The sequence below is a fragment of the Neopsephotus bourkii genome, unplaced genomic scaffold (genome assembly GCF_033783945.1).
Source record: "Neopsephotus bourkii isolate Nb327-2 ecotype Australia unplaced genomic scaffold, CSIRO-AGI_Nbou_v1 NB_1292, whole genome shotgun sequence".
Taxonomy (NCBI): Eukaryota; Metazoa; Chordata; class Aves; order Psittaciformes; family Psittacidae; genus Neopsephotus; species Neopsephotus bourkii.
The window spans coordinates 1,467,095-1,485,872 of NW_026901776.1; the positions used below are offsets into that span (position 1 = coordinate 1,467,095).

Sequence of the window (18,778 nt, forward strand, 5' to 3'; positions counted from 1 at the left end):
ATCTCTCAAAGACTGAATTCTCACAGACACAGTGGCCACTTTCTGGGTCTGGTTCTGGCACAATATAATGGATGGTTGCGACATTTACTCTTTTAAGACTGCAGTCATTAGAGCCTCTACTTCTACATATTTAAATGGTTGTGGGTCTTGGATTTAAAGAAGAAATCCAAACAGACAGATCACCACAAAAAAAACCCAAAACAACAGCAAACAGCCATAACTTTAAACTTGCTCATTTCCAGGATAGTTGAATCCAGTTGGTGTTTCTGGCTGCTGTTGCACTCTCTGCCTGCAGCTATTTAATGCACATGAAACGGTAACAGTTGTCTTTTAAATATTCCCATGCAATTGTTCCTACTCTGCTACTGGTAATGATGAGCCAGTACTTTTATATATATATATATTTATACATATATATATTTTTTATATATATATAAAGCACCTATCACCATATTGATAAACATTCATTGGAGCCCCTGTGATGGCACAGGTAAGAACAGGAGTCAGCCTGTTAGCAGCTTGGCACTTCTGCTTTCAGCCAAACCAAACAAAAAGCTCTAAAACCAAAGCCCCACAGGACTTTGCTGCCAGCCAGCCTGGCTGGTGCTTAATACTGTCACTCCATCAGGGTTGGAGGGAGATCTCTTGTGAATAGCAACGCTTTGCGCTGCGACTTCTCCCGGTTGTGGTGCAGAAGAGCACCGGTGTGGCAGAGGGGCAGTGGGGCATAAAGGCTCAGAGCTGTTACCAGTCACAGTAGCGGTGTTTAGAGCCCACCCCAGCTGCAGAATAGTGTTTCAATAGTGTACTGTCAGGTGCAGGTCAAGAGGTGCTGAGCTGAGGCCCTGTTGCCAGCTGCAGCAGGTGTGATGCCCACAGAGCAGTGCTGCAGAGCCAGTGGAAGGCCAGGTTGTTGTGACTGAGTTGGTGAGTGTTTGCCATGCAATACTGCTGCAATGGGAAAGGCGCCGAGTGCTGACTCCAGGATGCATCCAGACCTTCTGGTCCACTCAGCTTCAGCGTGGCTGTATGCCCAAGCATGGGGAGGGGAGCCAAGTCTGTGCTTGGAGTGCAATGCAGACTTACCCCATCGGATGGCTAGAGATCAGTGAAAGCCAGGTTCCGTATGCCCTCTCCTTTGATTTATTGTGAAGCTACCATGCAAAACTGTCAGCACAAAAAGCAGTTTGCCTTCTTCTAACAGCTTGTGTGAATTCTGTTCTTGAGTCTTGGGATTCCTGACGAGCTGCTGCCACAGAGTAACTGCAGCAATCATGGAAGTTTTGCCTGGAGAAGCAACTAGTGTAGCACAGTGTGAAGATATACCAGTACTTAAAGGGCTGGGGAACTGGCAGCTGGATAGCCATGTGACAGAGCACTTGAGATACATCCTACCAGCCTGCAATTTGTGTTCCAATTTGAGCCCCAAAAAGGGCCTTTTAAAATGAATTAATATGAGTCATTAATTAAATGCTCATAGATAATGTATTTTCTGTAATCTTTTGATTGATTAATTGTAACTCGAACGTTGGCTGAACTCCGATTTGTAATATAAACATGATCCATCTTAGAATGCAGTTGGCCTGGCTTTAAAATAGATTCTGTCAGTAGAGAGTAACCACACTGTCTTTTCACAGTGTGAAATGAAACCTTGCTCGATGCAAGTATGCAGTTACCATGCAGAAGCCAGATAATACTGTATGTAGGATATGTTCTGTTAGCCAGAGAAATTCCTTCCTACTGATCCCCAAATTTGAAATCTGCTACATACTGTAATACTAGCATGCACAAATGGTGGATGTCAGGTTACTAGACACAAAGCATAGCTGAGCATATTACATTTCCAAAGGCATAATCATTTTAAGAAGTAACTTCTTGATAGAAGAAATTATATATAAGTGTAAAATATTTCCTGCTTTCATAAAGGTGACTGGACAGTATTTATGTGAGCAGATGAGTTAAGTACTGTGTATGGATAGATTGGATTTTGTTCCATAAATATGTATTTAGCAGTTGTGCCCCTCTACGAGCACAGCCCCGTGCTCCATAAAGGAGGGCTCAAGGAGCACAGTGTAGTTAATCACCAGTGCTTGTGTGAAGCAGCGTATGTCAGAATATGTCTAATATTCTTTAGAGTGAGGATTCTACATCCAGCTTGAGAGTTTACAGCTCTTTGATGCTGTGCCTTTAGCTAAGCACACTTTGTAAGTCTTCACAAGCTTTGGGGGGTATTGTTGGGTTTTTGTTGCTTTTGAAAGAGCAACAGAAATGTTAATTAGGATGATTTCTTTTCCTACTGGAGTGTGAACTTCATCTTACCACATTTAATTATGTAAAGGATCACAGTGCCATACAAGGAATGGCTAACTAACAAGAGGAGTCATTCATATGGAAAGAGTAGCATGGCTTTGTTGACACTTTAATTATCAAGGTCCTTAAGGAGGCATTCTTATCATCTAGCAACCAAAAAGATTATTTTCCACTGATAGCACTCTACTTAGTTTCCTTCACTATCCTTGATGTTGCAATGAGGACTGCAAATTCATAGGTTGAGCTATGCTGTCAGGTTGACGTTTGAGAAGCTGCTTAGTATCAGCATCAGCAGGTAAGCAGACAAATAAAGGCACATATCCTGCATGTGGAAGGTGGATAAACAGTTTAAATCTTTTTCTGGTTGACCAGAAATAAAGGTTTTGAGACATCCATAGACAAATCGTGAAAATAGGCATCTTTTTAACATGTTTCCATGGATATTCTCTAAGTTGTGCTACCTGCACCCCTTTACCTTTAGATTGTTTTACCAGTTATTTCAGAGAAATGCAATTTGAGTTCCTTTGTTTCCAAACTTTCTTGAGACTGCACATTTTGATTTCCATGTGTGTCATTATCACCACAGTTCAGTAGGTTCTTTGCATAGTTTGAAATTGCTTACACTTTCAGTGTTTCTTAAGATTGTGCATATACACGTCTATTGCTCTATCATGGCCTGCAATGGTGTTATGTGAAATACTGCCCTACAGCTTTATTGTTCTGCTAGGAAACTCCTAGGAGTTTCGAGATGACTTGATTTACTTCTAGTACCTAACATGGTACTGAGTTGGATCAGATCATATTCAAATTTATAAATTCTTTACTACTACTAATCCTATTTTCCTAATTTTCTGATCTATACTACATTGAAAGCACTGGAATGCTATTGGTAAGGTCTGTCCATGGAAAGCACAGCTCTTGGGGCCCCTCTGCACTGTTGCCTCCAGAATTTTGCCTCTCTTTACTGTTTTCTACTTGAAATGAGATGCATTTAGTAAAGAATTAATCATGACATCGAGCAGGGAGATGCTCTTGTTTGAGGTGATGCATGGCTTGCCAAATGCCTGTTTAGATAGTGCTAATGCACAGCGGGTTGTTGGGAGTGGAACCCTGCCAGCGACCTACTGGTGGTGTTCGTGCCTGGAAGCTGTTGCCATTGTTTCCTGGCCTTGTCCCCAGCCGCAGTGCTCATCCCTGCTGGCACAGTGCTCGTGCCTATGGGGAGGTGCCTCTGCAAGTGAATGGGGCTGCAGAACTAGCCCTCTCCCCTCCCTGCCTGGGAAGCCAAAGCAGCTGAAAAGTAACCCCATCTTGTTTTACTATCCTGCTGCTTCCTGTGAGCTAAGAATGTCTGAGACACATGCAGAGAAAGGGGGCCAAGTTGTCAGGGCTACTTTTATTTCATGGAAGTGACTGTCAGCTTAAATACATGTTAAAGCATAGCTCAAGTAGTTTGCTAAATGTCAATCCTAACTCTATGGTAGTCAAGACTGTGGATGTGGGGGGCAGTCATCTTTTTAATCCGGAAGATATAATGCTGCTGACAGGACACCTAACTTGCCTGTGAAAGTTCATATTCCCAGTTGGCTGGTGATGTTTAAACTATTCAGAAATGCTTGTTTGACAGGTGTGTAATGAGCCCTGGCTGAGAAGTCCACAGTTCAGATGTGCACTTTTCCTTGACTAAAAGGGTAATTGACTGAAACTGATTCTTATCGCTCAAGTTTGTTTGTTCAGTATTGAACCACTGACATCTAAGGACTGTTTCAAGTTATGGCATTGCAGTGAATTAAAAGGCATAGTAAAATACCTGTGGGAGACATAAAGTATGACAGCAAGAAGTACTGTGTAAACAAGTATTTTAGGCCCTGAAAGCTTTGTCGCACTCTGCTTATTCTAAGCACTACAAATGAAAGGCTTCAGAACTGCGGACTATTTGAAGGAGTAAATGCAGAAAGAGATGTCTCGACAGTTTTGCAAAACCTTTTCTTGTGGGGAAAAAAAACCTTCTTGGTAAGGTCTAAAATGAAGCTGCGCAAATGGTGTCATGGAAGAGTGCATCAACACAGTGATTTTCATAAGAGGAGAAATGTCAACAGCAGCCCTATTTCAGTGAGGACAGATACATCCTTCCTCTATTCAGCATGTTACTCCATAGCTCTTGTCTGAAATAGCTCCATCATGGTTTGTGAGCAGCCAAACACCCGTCACCCTGCTCAGCAAGGGCCGTGGAGGGGCTCCGCTTTGCACAATATAACAGAAGCGCTCTGTACAGGACAGAGAAGCTATGGCAAGAGCAGTGGTGCTTTCCTGGTGCAACTATGACTGCAGTCAGGGGTTTGTCTCCCAGGCTGTGTCTGGGAGGAATCCCACATCCTCCTGCCTGTCTTGAAGAAATAAGCCTGCAGGAGCCTCCAGATGAAATAGGAAATCTACTTTTTAACAGTGAGGGTAACTACCTGATGAACAAATCACCAAGTGCTTAAATGGTAAAGATTTTCTAACATATAACTAACTCACTGAAAGGTACCAACCTTTCCATCTGCAATTACTGTGCAAGAACAACATTGTGAAATCTCTGTTGTGCTCTAAAGAACTTGGATAATATGGTCACAATCTGAAACTTGTAACTGGGATGCTATATTGTGGTGGCTCTGTCTTGCCTAACATTAGGCAAGAAGTTGTTCCCTTTTTGCTTATTTTATCTTAACAGTACTTATCTTTGGCCAGGCTAAAGGGCTGCCACTCCAAAATATACCTCTGCTTGCTTATTTACCATAAGTGAACTAAAAGCTCCCTACCATGGAGACAAATACCATTAGTTTAAGCTGCATAATAACTTGCTAAAAACAATGAGAATGAGCCCAAAATAGTGTATTTTGGAGCACATGACAAAGACAGTAATTTCACACACCTTCCCCCGCCACCTTCTCCCCCAGCAGCAGGAAAGGGACACAGGCACAAAAAGGTTGAAATGACTAACCTTGGGCCATGTGCAGGTCACTGACATTTGAACTTGTTCATACCTAAATGTTACTCTATTAGGGTCCTATATGTCAGAAAGGGTCCATCAACATTACATACTGTATAGGATGGAAGAAAAATCTTACAGGGGTAGGAACTAAAATGACAGGGCCAGCTCTGATGTGATTTTTGCACCTGGAAAGTGGAGGAAATGTGGCTGCTGCAACAGACCTCCTTCCCCAAGCCAGAATTTGGAGAAGAGTGGTTTTACAGCACAGCAAGACTACCCCAGACATACACTGCTCTTTGGGAGCTGTGGGCATTAGCAAAAAAGGTAAGTGTGGGCACCTTCCTTTGATGCTCCCTGACCCTACTGCAGCACCTGGACCCTGTAATAGCATGAGAGAGAGCATGACTTTTTGGCCTCCCAGCTGGCCATGTAAGGCAACAGCCAGAGAGCACTTCCTGAAGATCCATCCATGTTCTTCACATGTTTCAGCTGAACGTAGAACTCTGCCACTGTGTGAGCCGAGCCTGCCGGGGAGACTGCGCTCTGTTCTTTGCTTCAAATGGCAAAAAGGTTGCCTTGCTGGTCGCGTAAGCGCTTGCTATTCTGTGCACAAGAGTAGTCACATTGTGTAAGTTCAGGCACCTAATTTAGGAACAGGGCTCTGCTGGGTTCCCTGTATGGGGAATACTTCCTAGGAGAGAGACTCAGGGCAGCAGTTCAACTGCTTTTCCATTCAGCATAATAAAAGTGACACACTAAAAGCTCTAAGCAAGTAATTGCTATAAAAGGTGTACACAGCATTAATTGGTCTGGTAAATGCTGATATTTGCTCTTTTACACACAGCCGTACTGTCTATGCTCCTTTACAGCTTCTTCACCCTGTCTGGAATCTTCTAGCGGCATACGGAATGGAAAATTAAAACTTCTGATTTATGTGTTGCTGCTTTGCCACTTTTGGCCACAGTAGAATACTTACGAATGTGCGATGACAACAAATCCTTAGTCATGCAAGTAACTGTGATGGTTATGTCTGGGAGCAGAGGGAATGGATAATTCATCATTCTAATAGTTCCTATTGCTGGAAAAGACTCTGTGGTTTTGTAGTAGAGAAGTAAATAGAGAAGCCTTCCCACTCCCCCAAGGCTGCAAAGACCAGATAAAAACTGAGCTGCTGCAAAACAAGTTTACATGAACACTGCCAGTGAGATGGACACCATAGGAGTTAGCAAAATAGCAAGTGCAGTAAGAACAGACAAAACTGTGTGCATGCAAAGTCTTGGTAGTAACACACATCCCTTTCCCTAAACTCGGATCTTGGGGCAGCGGGGGGAGATGTGGGGCAGTTTTTCAACATTTTCTTTTTTTTTTCTTTTTTTTCCCCCAAAAGTTTTACCAAATGTTGCAAGTGTTTAAAATCTCTGCGGTATCTCCATTAGCTTGGGAGCTGTCCAGAAATGTCACAAGGCACTGCAGTCTTGATGATCAACTTTGGAAAAACAACAGAGCAAGGCTTTCATGGATTTTACGCTCAGAAGAGACTATTTAAATCATTTGCTCTAATCTGTTCTGCAGGCTGCAGAACATCATTATCATTTAATTCTGCGTAATTCCTTACCTCCTATTTAAATTACAACATATTTCTTAGAAAGCCATGTAGGCTGTAGGATTAAAAGCTCTGTCCTTAGCTGGTGCTGGATCTTGTTTGGGAAATACAGAGTGCTACAGACAGTCGGATTCCCCCTATGTGCTTGCTGACGAAAACACAGCTGAAAAGCTCTGGCTGAACTTTTTCCTTCCCTGAATCCTGTATTTCAGTTCTGTACTTTATGCTTTGGGGGTTGTGCTCTGATAGTAAGGCAGGACCTAGGGAAAACACTAGGGGCATTTCTTTCTAGCTTTCTCAGAATCTGTTCAGGGTCACTCTGAGACCTCTGAATAATAAAGATATAAGCAGAAGAAAAAGCAGTTATAAGGAGACATCACTTAAGCTTACTGGGAGTGAAAACTGAGTATGCTTAAATTAACTTCTGAGAATTTAGATTTGCAGGGGCTTTCCACTATGCAATTATTTATCAGTAGTTGGAAAAGCAAAGATGTGCCATAAAATCTGAGCAAATCTGAAGTGCAGTCTTGGTGTTGGGCACTGCTGTAATTGTGTTGTGCTTAGTAAATTTTGGAGGTTAGGTGCCTTCAGTGTTGAAGCCTGTTTTCTGTAGTGCTATATATTTGAACTGGCTAACAGTAAATCAGACACAGAGCCTTCACTTTGGCCAGTTATCTGTGGAAAAATAACCTTGTAAAAAATCACTACTTTGGTTCTACCTGTACTGTCAGAACAGAATAAAGTTGCAATATTCAGCTTTATTATCTTAAAAATATATTATTCACCTTTTCTGTTTACTTCTCTATGGTACAGTAGGTGTTCTGGCTTGCTATGATGTTTCTGAGTGGGGGTTTTGTTTGTTTGGTTGTTTTTTTCATGCAGAAAATGAGAAGCTAGAAGTGCTGAACATTCTGCCTGGAAACCCTGGCATCCCTCTTCTCATGTATTTCCCAAGCTTTCCAAAGGGGTATGATTTTACAACTGATCAGACTTCACTTTATGTGGTATTCAAGCACTTGAGGAACATGAGTCTGAAGGCTAACTAGGGCAAGATTGAATATCAAATCTGGGTATAAAGCCACCTTCTGAATTTTAGAGAACCATAGTTATTGATTCTGTATAGGGCAAGTTATTATTTCTAATCAAAATGATAACCAGTATGATTTTGAAACCAATCACCAAAAATGCTTGTTCAACTAGAAGCAATTCTTGCTATAAGCAAAGTATAATAATGGATATTTCAGCATGTATATGTATGTACAGCTGACAATTGAGAAAGAAAATTAAAGATGGTGAAAACTAAAGATCAGCAGGCTTTGCAGCTAGAATTCAAACTGGAATAATGAATAAGGGTTTATATTGAGTGGGAGAGCAAACCAGGCAATCTGAAACAGTAATTGGTATAAAAATACTAAAGAGATATAAGCAAAAGTTCTATACAGGTATACAAATTTCCAGAGTGACATTTTTAGGAGGTATATTTTGAAAGTGAAAAAGTACGCTTTGATAGTCCTATTAGCTAGATAGAATCACTGAGAAATTATGGGGCTATTAAAAAGTCCAACAAGGAAAGAAACAGGACAGTCAAACATCATAATCACAACAGTCATTCAAATAGACTTTAATTCCCTTTATGCTGTTAATTGCATATCCACCTGTTATCCAGTTCTGAAATTAGGCCTTTGTGTTCCTTATAAACTGGTTATTTAAATACTGAGTAATATTAGTGAAGGAACTAGGGTTGCTTTGCATTTACTGGTTTCTTCTAACTGGATTCAGTTTTCTTCCATTAATGTGAAAATAAAGAGTACATCTAGAGATGAAAATTTTCCCTTTGTCAGTATTCTTCCTTTCTCAGACTGGAGACAAAAGACCAAAACCTGTTGTCATTCACCTGATTTTGGGGAGCTCTTATAAAGAAGGGATATGGTTCTTGGTGTGCTGCTCTGCTGCAGATGGCTGCAGAGCTCCATCTGAGCCCTGCCCTGATGGGGTAGCAGGCACAGCTGGTGCCCTGAGGGGTGGCATAGAATTAACGTGGCTTTTTCACATGGCTTAAACTTCATCACAAAGTCAAGTGTTTGTGTAGGCATTGCTGTTACACAGGATGTACCTATCTGATTCCAGAATCTTCATAAAGATTACCAGAAATCTATCATTAGTGTATTTCTGTGATTGGTTTAAATGCATCTTTCTGTTATAGGGTTGATGGGAAATCATGTATAATCTTTTAACAAAAGTTAGCAAATTGCATGTAAACATGAGAAAAAGAAGATTCCTACTTAGGGCAAACAAAAGCAGCCATGAACAAGGATATAATTTAGTGTGCTTCCAAGTCTGGATTTCTTAAATACATTTAAGAAACCCATCATCTGTCATTTTCTCTACAGTGGATTCTGTTCTCTACTAATTACCCAGGCACAGTGTTTGTGTATTCAAAGATGCTTACTGAATTTCTTTTCTCTTCAAAGTTTTAGTTTGAAAACAGATACAGCATGAGAGATTAATTGTTCCAGTATCTATATTGTTTAGGAAAACAGGGTCAAGTCCCACTTGTTTGTATCATTGGCTGTCCTTAGCTTAACACTGTTTCAAGATAGTGTTGAAATTTTTGGACTAAAAATATCCACTATAGCTGACAAGTAAATGGAATCAAACCTACAGGTTCGTTTATGTAACACTGAAAGGGAAAGAAAAGCCAACAGACCTAGAACAAGAAAGAAAACTTCCATCAGTTAGCATAGTAGACTTCTAGATTTCAGCTCTTGAGTTTTATGCTTACCCCCACCCCTAAATACATGCATGAGTGTCTGCAGAACATTACCAGTCAGGAGGCACACCAATATACAAGCCTTCTGGTCACCTAAAGGAAATTTTACAGCTCTTTACCTAGCCAGAGCTCTCTCTGCAGGAGTGCCAGAGCACAGCTCAGAACTACTTTTCAGCTGTAGTTTTTGGATCTGTGACTGGGCTGTGTAAACTCAAATGTCTTAAAATTGAAATTAAATTAAAACAGGAAATCCATTGGGGTAGGAAAGAAACATGGTGTATTTGTTGAGCAGAAGCCAAAATGTACAGTGTAGTGGTCCTTAAGACAAAACAGTAGTAACCATCTGTGTGTTGAAAGTTATTCTGCAAGCAAAATGTGTGTTCAGATCTAAGCTGTTGTGATTTCCTTGTTCTTCGATATTACCTAACCTTCTTTTATGTGCTTCTATTTCTCTTGCTGTTTCGGTGTCCCTCTAGCCCTGCTGTTCCTCAGTGGTTTGGTAGGCGGTGTAGGACTCAATGGTCAATCAAGATGAAGTGTGCATTCCTGTTGTCAAATACCTTTTGCTTCAAGGATTACTAAGCATCAAGCTCTACTGCTGCTTCTTGTGATACAAACCATGAAAGTATCAGTTTGTGGAGGCAAGGAACTTCCTCCTGGCCTGGCTGTTAAACATAATTTCATTGCCTATATAAACTATTCTTCCAAAATTTGATCTTTGATCAAATAAGAGCTATTACTTACCTAACACATACATGTTTTGTTCTTTGCAGTGGTTTTCCCTAGGATATCACCTTAAGAGGTGTGTGTTGCTTTCAGATGCTTTTGATGTCCTGGGCTGACATATGATCCTGTGAAATGAATTTTCTAGGAGGCATGGGCTGATGTAAAATGAACAGTTTCTTACTCCAAGTGCATGGAACACTCACTCACTTAAATCAGCTCTTATATTTAAAAATGTTAAGCCCATTCAGAGTTATTGCATGTGCTATTCATCCTACAAATAGGAAGGGAGTTAATTCTCTCAAACAAAATAAATAGGAAATATATTAGCCAGGAGCTAATCTCTGCTTATCCCTCATATAGTTGAATACTACAGTGTTGAGGGGAAACACTACATAAAACAGGAGAGGTTACTCAGAACTTTCAAGACAGCACTGAAGTATCTGAATTAACTCTTCCAGAGAACAATGTTTTCCTAGGAGCGGACCTTGGTGCATTAGATTTATCACACAAAAGCTAAGGCATTTACACCTGTGCCTACTGTTATTAAAATGACCACATGAGAGTATTGATAAGTTGCTTTCAATTGGCACTGATGTGTAGGAATTTAAGCATAAGGCAGAAATATGATTTCTTAGTTTTCTTACATCTAGTTTTCTTACATCTGGTTTCTTACAATGATTTTCTTGTTACAAGACTTTTTCTCCTCTCTGGCAAGCTAAGGAATTGAGAGACCATGATGGCTGACACTAAGCAGATTTATTATTTATATTCCAAGCCATTGAATCACTCTAAAACTGTAAGTTCAACAGCAAATCATAACTCATAGCAAAAACTGTGCTGCAAAGCCATGGAACACAAACCTCTTTTTTTTGTGTGGTTTTCTTAAATCGTCTTTCTGCAAAGCAGTATAACAGAAAGTGTGATATTCTGTCTGTGCTCTAAGGGAAATAAAAGAGAAAAAATCAAACTGCAAATGGCGGTAAGATGACAGTTCATTGGACAAGGCAAGCAGATGAAATAATTGCAAGGGCTGTTGCTATCTTATCATAGGGAGCACATATCTCACTGGGGCATATCAGCAGACATCCGTTGTATCAGAATTATGCCATAATGGTATAACAGGGCTATGCCTGATCTTGCTCTGAGCTATTGCTCCCCACTGGAAATGTATGTGGTGCTGTATAAACCTAGGGATGTGTACTTTCCTTATACATGTTGCTGGATGTTGCACTGATGTCTTTTTCCCATGGTGAGGAAAAGATTTCCCTCTTGCTCCCCTACTTTTATAGTTCCTTTCCTCTAAAGCACTGTTGAATGAATGAGGGATATGTAGCTGGCCAAGGTTGAATTTATACCTATGAAGAAATATGAAGAAATATCAGAGTTTGGGCAGTGAGTTTCCTATGACTGTTCAGGATCAAACTGTAAAAAGCCCCAGAGTCTGGATCAGAAAGGAAATCTTCAACTCCCCTCAGCTTCCCAGGGCCTTACTGGCAAGGAGATGGGGATCTTTTTTTACTGTTCTTGAAAGTCTGAGCTTTAACTCACTTTATTCAGTCCTGTGAGCACTGCATTAATAAACTGCCTGCTTTTATAAGGGAGTAAGGCATCACTGTGATCCTCCTGGGTTTCTTGTTCTTCCCCCCTGTCACAATGCAGAGTCTGAAATTATCTTGTCCTGAGCCTTGTTTGTTATACTTGGCAGAAGCGTATTTATGTAACAGTGTTCTCATGGGTGTTCCTGTACCAACTGATCCCCTCGTGGCACTGGCTATCTTCAGTGACAATGGCACCATTACTGTCCTCTGTATCTATACACTTCCAACTTGCACTCAATGTGTAATTAAATTACCTGTAACATAATTTTGCAGTCTGAGCACTATGTGTTTGGGACAGTATGAAAACCAAATCCCAGGCATAGTGGCTACCCAGGGCCAGTATCACTTTCCTCATCACTGTACATTTCTCTGAGAAAGCACCGTTGCAGGAACTTCCTGCTGTCACACTGCACGCCACAGGAGATGCAGACCTAGCAGATGCAGTGCTGCTGATTGGTGCAGTTCTTGAGTGGCTCATTGTAGGCCCATTGCTTCATTTCCCCATAGAGCACATAGCTTCACCCCACAGATGTAACCTGCTGCTCCATACCTGCATACAGCTGTTTCATTGCCTTTTTGCTGGATGCCTTGCTTTTTTTTTCACAGTCATGCAATGAGTTTTGTTTCATTTTAGAAATGGGCAACAAGCATATGAAGAAGTATTTTTCACTTCTAACATTACCAGAGATGGGAACACAGTCTCTCTGAGAAATCTCCTTTGGATGTATTCCATTAAATGTAGTGAGAGAGGGTGTTTTCAGAAGTATGTAGTTTGTGTGATTAATACTTTGGTCAAAAAGACGGGTCTCATGTTTTTATATAGGCTTTTCTAGAGGAAAGCAACTTGTTAATTCTAGACACATTCTCAGTGAGGCTGCCCAGTTGCTGGGCTGTGGTCTGTGTGTACGATCTATTTTCTCAGTTGCATATGAGTCAAAACCTTGTCCACAAATCTTTTGATTTGTCAAGTTACAAAAGTCCCATTTTTGCAGCCTTTATCTTAAAGCCACCCAGAAGAATAGGAATTGTAGGAGCAGGCCCATTGTATGAAAACAAAATTCTGGTATGTATTCTGTAAAATCTTTAGTAATAATATCCTGAAGTATGCATGTTGAAAGGATTTTTTTTTTAGCATTCTAAGAAGAATTAATAGCAAGAAACTAATAAAGCAAAATCATTTCAGCTTGATAACCAGTTCTAAAAATCTGCAAGACATACAGTTTCTGTGTCATGAAGTAATATCCCAAAGGAAGTTAATGGATACAAATATATCTCAGCAAAATAGTAAGGAAGCTACAACTGGTGGTAACTGAAAATCTTCGTTATCTCTAGATCTAATCTTTATTATGTCAAGATCCTGTGGAATTGAGAACAAATTGAGGGTAAATCCAACTGGATTTTAAACTAGTGGATTTTCTATGCTACAGGGCAAATGTGTTAATCTAAGAAAACTGAGAAAAATAGGCTTTTTGTACTTTGGAAAATGCAATTACAGACTGTTGCAAGGTTTAAGGAAATGACATGGTTATCTCTGCTTGTGACAAAATCTTTCCTCTAGTACAATTCCAGTGATCTGCTTGCTTTTGCCATGTCTGAGTAAGACAGGGTTTGTTTGTTGTTTTTTTTTTTTTTAATTTTTAATAATGAAGAAGCAGAATATGTAAAATATTCCATGGTGTAAAAACAAACCAAGACTGATTGACTGTTTGATCTTTCTAAATTAAATGTGGTGAGTAAATCTATTTGCTTTTCCCGTCGTTGATTCTTTGGGCCTACAAATGTGAAAGGGAAGACACAGATGAGGCGGCTGGACAGTTATAATCTGATCCTGACAGATATCCTCTCCGAACTCCACTGAGGAGAGACTGAAGGGTGTTATCATTCCCCTAAATTAAGCTAAATCCACGATACCAAATGGAATATACATCAGTTGGGTTTCACCATCACCTCCTATCTCATGTGTCCATTTTCTTTCCTACCCTCCTCTTGGAGGTCTTCTTCTGACCTTTGTGTGTGTATGTTTTCCTAGGAGGTGTGACTTAGCTGATAAAGGCTGTGGCATGTCTTGTTTCACTGCTATGAACCCATGACTAAAAGGGCAGCTAAAAGCAGCACTGTAATCACCAGATACTGCTAGGAGTTTGCCAGGTTTTGGAGTGGTTGATAAAACCATGTGCTGCTGGGTCTGTCTTTTTCAAGGTGCAAGTGAAAATAAGAGAGGCACCGGAATAGAAGCCCTTTTCTTTCTAATTTTTGTTCTTTTCTCCCCTTTGTTCTCTGGGCTTAGTTTGCCTTAAAGAAGTAATACTGATTTCAACTAACTATAGCTTTCTGCTGCAAAGGGATACTTATTGCCCTCCTTAACACAAAGTAGAAGGGGCTTTCCATTATACCATACTAAGGATGGTAGGTAAAGGCAATGGGAAATTGAAATGTTTTACTGTTCTGCTTAGTGTGTTTTCTTCTCCTTTTTTAAATCTTTTTGTTATTAGTTATTTAAGAAAAGAGTCAAAATGTTTTCATTTGCACTGTGAAACCACATGGACATTTTGAAACTCTTAATCCTGATGTTATACACTGTCATACTCAAACATTTCTGGCTCACTTTCTCTACCAAAATTAACACACTTCCCTGGTCATTTGACAGCAAAATTCTCTTGAGCATTTGGAGAATGACCCAACCACTTGGACCTCTGCCTGGTTGGTGTCCTATCCTGGACTCTTCATAAGGGCTGCTCTTCATAGTAAGTTTTAATTTTGTACACCTGACTAGCAAGAACAGTTTTACTGAATACCAGTAACTGTTACATCGTCACAGACAGAAGTCAAATGTACTTATGATAACTCTCCCAGCTCTAGTCAGAGACCACAATGTTCTCCATCTGCAGGAAGCTCCTCTAATACACATTTTTTAAATGGAGCATACATCAAGCATGATTGGAAACTTTGTTCTCCACTATCTGGAGTATGGGCATAACCATGCTAGATAAAACTGAGGAATTCTGCTTTTAGTTTGCCAAAAATTAAAGCTGTGCATTGTGCCGTATGTGATAAAACAAATAAGCTCACCTCTGTGGGTAAAGCTAGTTTTCTGTGAAACTTCAGGTGGACTAAATAGTACTTTTCAGCTGCAATTCAACTTGAAATGGGCAGAGCTCAGAGGGGGTGGTTATGCAAGTACTGCAAGGGAAAATAAATGCATGGAAATATCACTACAAATAGCTACCTCCTTGAAATTCAGTATATATTTAATTCGTAGGCTGATTGGTTGCTTCACCAGTAGTGAAGGATAATGAGCTTCAAGGACTGTGGGAACCTGCAGTTGAAGCAGAACTGAGGTATCCTGCAAAAACATTAAAAGGACAATGGGGGATCACACTTGAGGGGGAGAGGAAGTGCAGAACTACCATGTGACTACTTGAATAAGAAAGCTTTATGTTGAGACTCATTAAATGCCATCCTTTTTGCTTGTTCTCCTTGACTAGGACTAATATGCCATTTGAATGTTTTATATTGCCTGTGAACAATTTTATATTATGAATGATGCTAGCAGAATCAAAGTGCAGCGGCTACTGCATGTAAAAGTCACAGTTCCCCTGTAGCCAAATGACATTGAAATACAGCTGAAGATCCCAACAATCAACCATTGCATATACAAGCTGGGGCTCGGGGGGAGGGTAAGCAACAGAAGTATCACTGCAGAGAATAGTTATCCCAGAGCTAGAATTACCTGATGTGGGCAAAAATTGTTAAATAGTTCACTCCCTTAAGGTCTTGCTTGGCTTTAACTAAAAATAAACTTATCGTCATCTGCCAGTAGAAAAGATCTGCTATGTGGCCTAAATGGGAGCTTGTCTTCTTGACCAGTAATAAGAGCATATTTCTGCAACAGGGGAAAACCAGTCTCAGTTCTGCCATTCTTAAAATCTAATTCAGAGCAGTGATTGCAGTTGGTGCTGCCATATTTGCAATGACAGTTCCATCCTCAATTAATATATGCATGTATGTGTATGATCTATCTATGTATAGATATGTAGTCTCATTATACTCACCCAGTGTGGTAAAACAGGTGAAGCATGTTAACATTACGCTTTAGGATCACTACGCAAGGACTGAAATGGATTAGCAAATTATGTGTTCTTGGTAGCAGGATAAGCAATGAATCACAAACAAATTGTTGCTTTCTGCTAAATCAGCACAAACCTGAATGTCCCCATTGTTAATTATTTATGAGCTTGTTTTAATAGTTTCCTGTAGCAGTCAGATTAAAATCTACTAATATTATTCCAAAAAATAAAAACCTTGTTCTCTGCTGCTTTGTAGTGATATACATCTGAGTAATGTCAGTGTAAAATGTTATCATTCTGTTGTGGTAGAGCTCTACACCCACTTTTTGCTAGTGTCAATAACTACACATGCTAAGAAACTATGCATGCATGGAACCAAGCCTTTAAAATAAAGTTCAATAAGCAAATTGAGCAGAGTTGTCAGAGAAATGTGAGCTGTAGTGCTGTTGTTAATGCCAGAAATCCTGATGTATTGTTAAAAAAGCAAATGTTAATTGGACAATTAAAATCCCAATTTACGATATGCAGAAAAGCCTGGGGGGTCTGCTTTAATGTAGAGCTGTGTGTTTCAAGGGAAAACATGCCTACCTTGCAGTGCAAAGTGAAAATTTACATATATACAGTTTGTAAATATACAGATATTTACCAACCTCTGATTTCTAAGTAACTGGGTGATACTGCAATGCAGTTTCCCTTCCTTGCTTAGGAATGACTTGGCCTGTTAGAAATGTTGAAGCTGGATGGTGCCTCAGTCTTCCTGTGGTTTGAGAACAATTGCTCTGCTCGGATGGAAACATCCTGCCCTGAGTTGGCCTCTTCACACTGTGATTACTAGGACTTTAGCCCTACTGAATTAGCGTAATAAAACCTCCAAAGATATCAAAATGACCTTGGTAACCTCAAAGAGAAGATGGTCTTTTCAACAGGTTTATGATACATTTTGTATGTGATTATTTTCCTGTATCATAAGGCATACAATGCAGTGCCATATAAAGAGAGTTAACAGGATGCATGTTTTCTATTCATTAGAAAAAGAGCTGTGCACTAAAAGGAGTGAAAAGAAAGTGCAATATTGTGATTGTTTTAAAATATCAAATAAAAGCAAAAATAAAGATGGGAAGTACCTGATATATTAGCTGATATTCATTTGCTGTTTCAGTGATCACAGAATTAGTCTCTGCTGCCAGATAAGCCTGGCAAGAAAGAACACCTTAGTTAAGAATGTTGGATGATGCAAAGAGAAAACAGTTAATAATCTTGTCTGCGCTGTTCAGTCTGTGAAATGCCCCTGTATGTGAGAAGACTGGATCAGAATTTAAGAACTGTTTTTAAGATCTCATATTCTGGGAATAGACACATCTAAGTTCTCAGTGACGGTACAAAACAATCCAATTAAGAGGTGGAAAATATTTTTTTAAACAATGAATGATTAGTGTATTGTTGGACCTAACAATAGTCATTGGGTTTTAAGCAAGATCAGAATAGGATTTTGTACGTAATAGGAGTACCCATTGTTATTAGAAATCAAGTATAACAGAGATTTTGAAAGAGATATTCAACCAAGATCAAATATTTAGGACTGGAAAGGAGGGAAGAACTAGATGATAAGTGGTTCCTGTTTGCATCAGTTCTTTGCTTGCCACAGAAGGTAACCAGATACTAGACTTCACAGATTTTAGGTCCAGTTTTTAGCACAGCACTGTATGTGTATTTAAAGTAATAACAGAAACCCCTGGTTTCTTCTTCTTCAGATTTCAGATTATTATGGTCTATAGATTTTGATTCAGATGTATTTCAGTATTCCTCCTGATTTTGTTCAGTAAGCAGTCACAAAAAGATGCATTTTCTGGTTTCTATAGGTGTTTTGCTAGAGCTATGGGATTAGATACTAAGTGCGTGCCAAAACAAAATACCTATGTAATATAGTTTCCTCAGAGAGCTTCAGAAAACAGTTTTCTTAATTAATTTATGGAAGTAGCTGAACCATAGTAAATATAAATCTTGTGCTCAAGGAAGAATGTCTTAAGTACTGCTAATGTCTTGCTTTATTCTTAGTGTGCTGTAACACTCCAATTAAGGAATTCTGCTGCTCCTTATTAATAAGTATTGTTTTTTCAGTAACAATTGTGTTAATGAAGATTTTCTTAAGAAAGATCGTATTTTGTAAAATGAACAACTGAATGTTGGTTATGTACTGTGTATCACTGTTCAGATACTGTATCTACAACAGTTAAGTGCCTGTTGTGACTGGAATTTAATCTCAGTGGTTTTGGTTCTGTTACTGCCATGGAGCTTTCACTTCTTAATGGCTACAAAGACTAATCTTGAGTTAAGAGCCAAACAGTTTTGACTCTGCATTACTGCAGTGTTGTTTAGATTAGTGGCTTTTAATGTCAAGAAGAAATTATAGCTCATGTCTGCCTTTCCAAGCAGAGCAGCTCATCTAGAGGACATCTGAATGACTTAGAGGAAGTCAGGAATTAACTCCTCATAATTACAAAGAAAAACAAATCTTTTACCGTGTGTCATTATCCTATATTTAAGAAATGAATTATTAAACTGTAAAATCTGGGGGGGCCTCTATTTTTGCTGGCCTATGTAATAATGGTAGGAAAAAGTAGCCTCATTACAGATTTCTCCTATGAGTATGTAGGGAACATCTATTTTTTTCCTCTGGTTATCTGCACTGGCATGTGCACAAGGTTATTTGTGCTTATGTACAGCATTTAA

The 18,778-nt window shown here is 39.6% G+C and overlaps 1 long non-coding RNA gene across 1 annotated transcript; it reads left to right on the forward strand.

Annotated features, from left to right (window-relative positions):
• Positions 1 to 13,130: 13,130 nt before the first annotated feature.
• LOC133218883 (uncharacterized) lies at positions 13,131 to 16,498 on the forward strand. Its single transcript, XR_009727291.1, has 3 exons — positions 13,131 to 13,710; positions 14,629 to 14,725; positions 15,241 to 16,498. It is a non-coding gene; the product is annotated as an uncharacterized LOC133218883 (long non-coding RNA).
• The last annotated feature ends 2,280 nt before the right edge of the window (positions 16,499 to 18,778 follow it).